The 9,551-nt window shown below is 45.0% G+C and overlaps 1 non-coding gene across 1 annotated transcript; it reads left to right on the top strand.

The window, feature by feature from the left end:
• The first annotated feature begins 854 nt into the window (after nt 1–854).
• Nucleotides 855–960, top strand: LOC111454599. Its single transcript, XR_002712462.1, has one exon. It is a non-coding gene; the product is annotated as a Plant small nucleolar RNA R71 (small nucleolar RNA).
• Nucleotides 961–9,551: the final 8,591 nt, after the last annotated feature.

Raw genomic sequence — 9,551 nt, 5'->3', positions numbered from 1 at the left:
TAGCGATTGGGCTCAGATCCAAAGAAAGAGTCGAGAAAGGTTTATTCAAATTCACAAGAGGCTCTTAGGTAGTGGAGTAGGTCGAGTTTGATCGAACCACTGTAAAACCACGGTGTTATATTTTTTAACTCTTTTTTATTTAACTTTGAAATTGTTTTAAGATTTATTGCATGTTCTAAGTTTCTTTTATAATTGTTCATTGTATTTTATTGTATTAATTATCATGTTCTGCTCATTAAAAAAAAAAACTTCGTAATTAGAAAAAATTAATCACTTTTAAAAGATTTTAATATTAAAACCCTATTCACCCCCTCTAAGATGTCATATTGATCTAACACTCTTATCATGCAAGTTGTTTAGTGGAATTACATCAAGTGTCGTCTTATTCTTGCGGTTGTTTTCAACTATCCCAGTCATTTTTTGTTGGATTTTTTGTCAATTTATAAATTGTTGAGCTTTCCTTTGTCTCTGCTAGATACTTCAAGCTATCATTGATGTTGAATTCTGTTGGTTATTTATTCTCAACATTATAGTTCCCTTGTGAACATTCACCAATGTTATTTAGTCATCGAGCATTGCCACAATGCTAGTCTATAAAAACATTAGTCATCGAAGTTAATTGGGCATGACTAAAGGTCAAAACATAAACTACAAGTACACCTTGGGTCTTTTTTTTTTATTATTGTTCCTCACATTAGCCTCCTGAGAGTTGTTAAGATGCTCTTCTTTCTAGGATCTCATATACTTCATTGTATGTCTTTCATAGAATTGCCTCATTGGGGGAAGTATCCACCACTTGTTTTGTAGCAATGTTCAATCCATTATATAAAGTCTCCATTTGTATATATTGAGTTAGTCCACGATGAGGTCATTTTTTAAACTTCTTCTTGAATCTCTCCCAAGCCTCACTAAGTGTCTTATCTTCAAACGGATGAAAAACAACTATTTCATTTATGAACCATGCATTTCTAGTGGGTGAAAAGTACTTATAAAAAATTTCTCTACTAGACTATTCCAAGAATCTATTGCTCCAGATGCTAAGGTGTTCAACCATGATTTGCGCATCCCTCAAAGAATAAGGGAATAAACTCAGTTGATCACATCTCTATCAACTTCTTGGAACCGAAATGAGTCACTCAATCTCAAAAAATATTTTATATATAAATGAGGATCTTTTGATGTAGCCTATGAAACTACCCAATAGTTTGTAGTATTTGAAATAACATGAGCTTTAACTCAACAATACTTGCTTTCATTTGGGTATAATAATACATAAATTTATCTCTTCCACAAATGGGTATGCATATGTTCATGTTGCTATTATCGTCTAATTTGCTAAGGGAATACTATTAAGTAGGGATTTTCGCTAGATTATCCATCACTACTTAATTTTCAAACTCAAGATTTCATTGGACTCAAAGGTCTCCTTGTAGTTTATTGTTGGGAATAAACTTAAATGAAAAAAAAAAAGAAAAGTAGTTTTTAATTTTCTTAATTTTAGTAAGATTTTTGAAATTGAGTAGTAGGAAGGAAAAGGAGAAGAAAGATAGAGTGCCAATAATCAGTCTAGGAGAGAGTGGGCTATGAGAGAGCTAAATTTAGATTTTAGAAAATCTATAAATTAATTAGTTTTCCAATATAAAAAGCAGGGCAAGAGCATAGGAAGAGTAGAGCAAGAGTTAAGTATATTTAATAGATAAGGGCTTTTCAGAATTTCTTGTCTTCTTGTCTCTCTCCTCTCGACTTCTCCTTCGCAGCCTCGTGAGTATTATTTTAACAAGTTACTTTCAGAGCGAGCGTTTATTTCTACCAATTGATATCAGAATGAATTGTTATTTTCTACAAATTGGTATCAGAACGAATTTTATTTCAACAAATTGGTATTAGAGCCGATAGTGAACATGATGGGACAAATGTCGCTACCACGATTGATGATGATGAACTACGAGAATTGGAGCATCCAAATGAAAGCTCTTCTCGGTTCTCAAGACATATGGGAGGTGGTTAAAGAAAGTTTCAAAGAACCGAAGAATACCACGGGTTATACGGCGGCGCAAAACAAGGCGCTAAAAGAATTACGATCAAAGGACAAGGCAACATTATTCATGCTGTTCCGGGCTGTTGACGAGTCGGGCTTTGAGAAGATTGCAAGGGCAACTACTTCAAAAGAAGCGTGGGACACTTTAGAAAAGATGTTCAAAGAAACCGATCGAGTTAAGCAGGTGCGTCTCCAAACTTTGCGTGGCGAGTTGGAGAGCATGAAGATGAAGGAGTCAAAAATGTATCTGACTACATCACACGCGTACAGACCGTGGAAAATAAACTAAATCAAAACGGAGAAATGTTACCCGAGACGCGGGTTGTGGAGAAGATCTTAAGGTTGTTAATAGACAACTTCGAGAATGTTGTATGTGTCATAGAAGAGTTGAAGGACCTAGCAACGTTCACGGTCGATAAGCTCGCCAGTTCTCTCGAGGCACACAAGCAACGTAAGAAAAAGAAGGAGGAGACACTCGATGAAGCGCTTTAGACTAAGGCATCAATAAAGGATGAAAAGGTACTCTACTCTCAAAATACTCATGGTAGAGGTTGAGGAAGTCGCAGGAATGGTCTGTTGACTCTGGCAAATCGGATGTCGACGAAAAAATTGGCCGAAGGTTTCTTCGAAGGAAAAATTAGCGGAAGTAAAAGGAGAGAGAGAGAGAGATTCGCTGGTAATGCTGAAGACTCGATATATTTATTTTACATCCGTTGAATGGTTTAAATAATAAATCTAATTACAAAAATAGAAAAACCAAATATACAAAAATAGAATAAGTGGACGAAGACTCCGCCACTCTGCCAAAACAATGGCCCCTAGAATCACGCTCCTCCATTCGCGTGAACTCATATGTTTTTACAAACCTAACTAAATAAGGCAGAGCTTTTATTTAACAATCTCCTCCTAAAAGCTGTACCTTATTATTTGAACTCCGATCTTTGAGCGTAGTTCTTCAAATTTCACCCGCGCCAGGGACTTGGTGAAAATGTCTCCAAGTTGTTCCTCTGTTCGGATGAAATCAATTTTGATGAGCCCTCGATCTGCACATTCTCGAATGTAGTGGAATCTGATTTCTATGTGCTTGCTCCGGTCGTGCAAAACTGGATTTTTGATCAGGGAGATCGTAGCTTTGTTGTCTACGTATAGCATTGGTGGATCGCTTTCTCTCCCGATGAGTTCTTCCATTAGTCGTGCAAGCCAGATCCCTTGAGTTGCTGCCATCGAAGCGGCGATGTATTCTGCTTCGCAGGAAGACAAAGCAACTACCTTCTGTTTTGTTGATTGCCAGCAGATCGCGCCGCCTGAGAGAAAGTAGATCATTCCGCTGGTGCTCTTACGATCATCAACGTCACCGGCCATGTCACTATCGCTGTAGCCGACCAGTTTGAGTTTCTCCTTTTCGCTCCCAGCGCAGTATCTTACGCCCCAGCCTCTGGTTCCGGCTACATAGCGCAGGATGCGCTTGACAGCCACTAGATGCTCCTCCCTAGGTGCTTCCATAAACCTGCTCACATATCCAACAGAATAAGCAAGATCAGGACGAGAGTTTACCAGATAGCGCAGACTCCCGACAATGCTGCGGTAATTGGTGGAGTCGACTGTCGTCGTAGTACCGGCCTTCCTTAGTTGAAGTCGGGCCTCCATTGGCGTCCTGGTAGGATTACTGTCCACAAGCCCAGTTGTGTCCAGCAGCTTCCTCACGTATGCACTTTGGCAGATGGAGATGCCGGAAGAGTTCTGTTGCACTTCGATGCCGAGGTAGTAGCTGAGCACACCGAGATCGCTCATCTCGAAGTTTTTCGACATCTCCTTCTTGAACCTTCCGAGGACTCCCACGTCGCCTCCAGTGATTATGAGGTCGTCGACGTACACTCCCACGATCAGTCGCTTTTTGCCGTGGCCGTACGTGTACATGCCATGCTCAGAGGCACAACGTTTGAAATTCAGTGACAGTAGGGTACTGTCGAGCTTCGCGTTCCAGGCTCGTGGGGCTTGTCGAAGCCCGTAGAGTGCTTTGTGCAGGCGCAGTACCTTATTAGGGTTATCGTTATCCAGGAAGCCAGGTGGTTGTCGAACATAGACGGTCTCCTTCAACTCTCCGTTAAGGAAAGCAGACTTTACGTCCATATGGTGAACCTCCCAAGAGTGATGTGCTGCAATTGCCAGCAGGAAACGAATGGATTCTAACCTTGCTACTGGCGCAAATACCTCTTCGAAATCCACTCCTTGCTTCTGGACGTAGCCCTTCGCCACCAGACGAGCCTTGTGCTTCACAACTTCTCCTTTTTCGTTGCGCTTCAGTTTGAAGACCCATTTGAGCCCTATGGCTCGGTGTCCCGGTGGCATATCCTCCAGACTCCACGTCTGGTTCTCAGTGATGGATGTCATCTCCTCCTGCATTGCCTTCCGCCAGCACGGGTTCTTTTCTGCTTCAGCGAAGGTGTTTGGTTCATCTGCACTGACGGCATGTAGTTCGGCCACTTCCTCGAGCTCGCGCGCTGCTAGTCCAGGTGGTTCACCTCCTCCCACTAGGTCATCCATCCTCCGGTACCTAGCCTCCAGATCAGTATCGTGATCGGCATCCAGCGTCGAATCCGCAGTCCGTGGTGTTGCGAATTCCACTGGTTCAGGTGGTGCACCTGCTGGCGGCGGTGACGTCTCCTGATGCTGGGCTCCTCCTTCTTCAGGCTCGGTGACGAGGTACTCCACCGTGAATTGATTTGGATTACGGTCTGCCTCGATCACGTCATTCCACTGCCAGAAGGTGCTTTCGTCGAAGACGACGTCGCGAGACACGTGAGCTCGCCCCCCCACAGGATCATAGAGTCTGTACGCCTTGCTCCCGGGTTCGTAGCCGATGAAGACGACCTTCAGCCCCCTGGGATCGAGCTTGGCGAGATGGGGACGTGTTACCTTCATGTATGCGACGCAGCCGAACACGCGAAAATGATGTACTGTTGGTTTTTTGTTGTACCAGGCTTCATATGGCGTCTTCCCGTCGAGGCTTCGGGTTGGTGACCGATTGAGGAGATAGACAGCCGTCATTACTGCCTCTCCCTAGAATCTCCCAGGCATCCCGGCCGTCACCAACAATGACCTCGCTGTCCCGACAATGGTCTGATTTCGGCGCTCTACCACTCCGTTCTGTTGGGGGGAGTAGGGCGCCGTTAGGTGCCGTTGTATGCCGATCTCGTCGCAGTACTTACTGAAACTTGCCGAGGTGAATTCTCCGCCTCGGTCTGTGCGCAGCACTCGCATCTTCTTCTCACATTCGGCCTCCGCTCGCGCTTTAATGCGCTTAACCGCCTCTGCCGCCTCACTTTTCGCTTGCAGCAGAGTCAGCCACATGAAGCGGCTTTTGTCATCGACTAACAGGAGGAAGAGACTCTTACCGCCTGGGGTCGCCGGCTTGATGGGCCCGCAAATATCACCGTGTACAAGCTCCAATGGCTCATCGGCTCGGTAGGCTGTTCGAGACGGAAAGGGTGTGCGCCTCTGTTTGCCTATGAGGCACCCGTCGCACAGCTTGTTCACGCCTTTGATTTCTGGCAAGCCGTGCACCAACTCCTTCTTCTGTAGCTTTTCTAGGGCAGGAAAGTTTAAGTGTCCGTACCTTGCGTGCCACCTCCAAGATACCTCTTCGGTCTTGGCCGAGAGGCTAACGGGTTGGTCTATCTCTAACTCCAGGATGTAAAGACGGTTTGTGGTGCGCCTTGCCTGCGTGAGCAGCCGTCGTTGATTATCGCAGATTTTCAGTAGTCCGCGCTCGATGGAAATGAAGCAGCCTGTCTCATCGAGCTGACCCAGGCTCACAAGGTTAGCCTTGAGCCTCGGGATGAAGTAGACGTCGGTCAGCTTGCGATGCTCGCCTCCCTTACTGACGAACAGGATGGTGCCGCACCCTTCGATCTCGACGACGGAGCCGTCGCCGAATTTCACCGTCCCACGGATCCCCGAGTCGAGCTCGAAGAACGCAGATCTAGCCCCGATCATATGGTTTGTTGCCCCTGTGTCAAGGATCCATTGCTGGTGCTCGTGTTGCTCGTCCCTTTCGCCGATCTGAGCGAACACTCGCTCCTCCTCCAGTTGAATTGGCTCCCCAGTTGGTGCCAGCTTTGCTACGCCCAACTGGAGCTCTTTCTTGGGTTCAACATCGTCGTCGGATTTGGAATCGAAATTGGGGACGCATGCGGTTACCATGAAGAGAGCTGGCTCGTCCTCCTCGGATTGAGCCACATGGGCCTGGGCCTTTTCGGCCTTCTCTTATTCCTCAGCTTGCTCCAGCAATTTCTGCTCAGGTGTCCTCTCTTCCCACAATTCGAGCATTGGATCGGCCTGCCATTGGTCGACTCCTTCTTTTGATTCCCATCTTTCCCGCGCGTGCGCCCGTGGGACATCCATGGCTTCTTACCGCCTTTGCGGCTGGAGGAGGACCCGTTGCTCTCGCCGGTGTTGTCGCGGAGCTTTAGGCGTGCAAGCCATTCCTCCTCCGTGAGGAGTAGACGGCCCTCCTTGTCAACAGCTGAAGTGATATTCTTCTTCCGCTGCTCGACGTTACGTAGTCTTCCGGTCACCTCTTCCACTGTTAGGTCGTTCACGTCAAGCAATGTCTCGATTGAAATCGCGACTTGCTCGAGGTGATCGGGAACGACCTGCAACATCTTCTTCACGATTTCTGTCTCGCTGATGCCACCACCGAGGGTGGTGATGCTGTTGGCGAGCCCCGTGATCCGCATTGAAAAATCATCGACGGATTCGCCGTCCTTAAAGCGAATCACCGAGAGCTCCTTCCGAAGTTGCTCGATGTTGGATTTCCGCACTCGCTGTACACCGACCCGACGGGATTTGATTCCCTCCCAGGCCGATTGTGCGGTGCGCTTGGTGGAAAGAGAAGCCAGCATCTCTGGAGGCACAGATCGTAATATGGCGGCGAACGCCAGCCGATCGATCCCTCCCGGTACTCGATTGTTTCTCCTTTCTCTGGCTCGACAGCGTGCCATAACCCTTGCGCCTATAGGTTAACGCGCATCAACAAGGCCCACTCGTTGTAGTTGGACCTTGTCAACATCGGGTACTGAACGACGGCGGTCGTTGTCTCTCTGATCACTCGCTCAACAACTACTCGACGCCCGTCATCACGATGTCGGCCACGGCCTCTTCGTGGTGGTGATGGAGATGCCGGCACATGGCGGCGTGGAGGAGTGAGCGAGCCTGCTTGAGATGGGCCCCACGATGTATTTATTTTTGCGCTTTGCATTTTCTTCTACTCGAACCTAAGACCTGTGTGTTATTAGATCGACGCTCTAACCACTTGAGCTATTCAACTTGATTGTTGATAGGTTGGCTCTTTTGTGATGGTATACTACCGATCGCTTCAACCAGGCTCTGATACCACTTGTTGACTCTGGCAAATCGGATGTCGACGAAAAAATTGGCCGAAGGTTTCTTCGAAGGAAAAATTAGCGGAAGTAAAAGGAGAGAGAGAGAGAGATTCGCTGGTAATGCTGAAGACTCGATATATTTATTTTACATCCGTTGAATGGTTTAAATAATAAATCTAATTACAAAAATAGAAAAACCAAATATACAAAAATAGAATAAGTGGACGAAGACTCCGCCACTCTGCCAAAACAATGGCCCCTAGAATCACGCTCCTCCATTCGCGTGAACTCATATGTTTTTACAAACCTAACTAAATAAGGCAGAGCTTTTATTTAACATGGTCTAGTTAGTCAAGGCAACATTAATGAAGAAATCTATAATGAGAAGAGACTATCGAGCCAAGCAAATTGGTGTGGAAGAGGATGCAGTCGAGGAAGAGGCGGCCGATCAAACATTCAGTGCTATAAATGTAAAAAATATGGTCATTATGCGAATGATTGTAACTCCGAAAAATGTTATAATTGTGGCAGAATGGGGCATGTTGCAAAAGCTTGTCAAGCCAGAAAAAGGGTGGAAGGAACAACCAACTTAGCCGTGGAAGACGTAACAGATGAAGGTCTTCTCTTGATGGGTCAAGATGAAGAGAACATCAACGACACTCTGTGGTACCTCGACTCAAGGGCAAGCAACCATATGTGCAGTCACGAGCACCTATTCAAAGAAATGCAAAAGATTGAAGATGGTCATGTGTCATTTGGAGATGCGTCAAAGGTGGAGGTCAAAGGCCGAGGTACGATACATTTCTTGCAAAAGGATGATGTAATGGGGTCAATCCAAGATGTTTATTACGTACAGACCTCAAGACCAACATATTGAGTATGGGGCAACTCACAGAGAAAGGTTACTCAATATTCCTAAAGAACCGTCTGCTACACCTGAAGGATAAGAAAGGGCATTTGGTTGCTTGAGTCGAGATAGGAAGAAATCGGATGTACAAATTGAACTTAAGAAGCATACAAGAAAAGTGTTTGCGAGTCGACATAGAAAACAAGGCATCATTGTGGCATCTCCGCTTTGGTCACCTACATCACGGCGACCTTAAGGAGTTAGCGAAGAAGAATATGGTACATGGACTTTGAAGGAAAATTTTGTGAAGAATGCATGCTCAGCAAGCATGCGAGAAGCTCAGTTCAAAAGAAGGCTGAATTTTGGGCTAAACAACCTCTTGAGTTGATCCATACAGAAATATGTGGACCAATTAACCCCGAGACCTTCAGCGAAAAGAGGTATTTCATTTCCTTTATCGATGATTACTCACGGAAAACTTGGGCTTACTTTCTGATAGGAAAATCCGAGGCATTGAGGTGTTCAAAGAGTTCAAAGTAATGGTGAAGAAGGAAACTGGTAGACACATCAAAGTTGTACAATCCAATAGAGGTGGCGAGTATATTTCGACAACTTTCATGGAGTACTGCAAGGAGCAAGGCATAAGGCGATTTCTAATCGCACCGTACACCCCTCCACAAAATGGTGTGGTCGAGAGAAAGAACCAAATTCTTCTTTTATGTCCTAAAACTCATAGCTTGTAAACAAAGATATATTCTATTTTCAATAAAGTTATTATTGATGTTTATTCAGAAAAAATTGTTATTGAATAAAGTGAACTTTACGACCATTAATCTAAATTTAATAAACTAAGAACACTCTGGCTATAGTATGATTACTTGAACTATATGTAGAGACATAAAAGTGGATCAAGTCCAAGTATATAGTCAAAATGATCTATAGTATAAGGATAAGGCTGAGTACCTTATTCTGGGGACACTATGGATGCGGCCCACTTTTGTATATGATATAAACAATGTGATCACTAAATTGTACATGTGGAGACATGTGAGTGGGGGCGTCCTATGCAATGAGTATTGCATAAGATCGGACCATGAAGAAAATCACTCTCACTTTATAATGTCATTTACTGTTGAGACTGATTTTATTTTCATTCGATGACCTAGGTAACTCGATCTTAATCCTAAGCTAACCATGAACTCCTGTTCATTCGGAATTATCCTTAGATTTACATGGGTGAGAGTGGCTCGAGTTCGCTGACTCAATAGGCCTCCCATTTCAG

The sequence above is a fragment of the Cucurbita moschata genome, unplaced genomic scaffold (assembly GCF_002738365.1).
Source record: "Cucurbita moschata cultivar Rifu unplaced genomic scaffold, Cmos_1.0 Cmo_Scf00001, whole genome shotgun sequence".
In the NCBI taxonomy this organism is placed as follows: Eukaryota; Viridiplantae; Streptophyta; class Magnoliopsida; order Cucurbitales; family Cucurbitaceae; genus Cucurbita; species Cucurbita moschata.
This window is presented reverse-complemented; position numbering and strand designations above follow the sequence as displayed.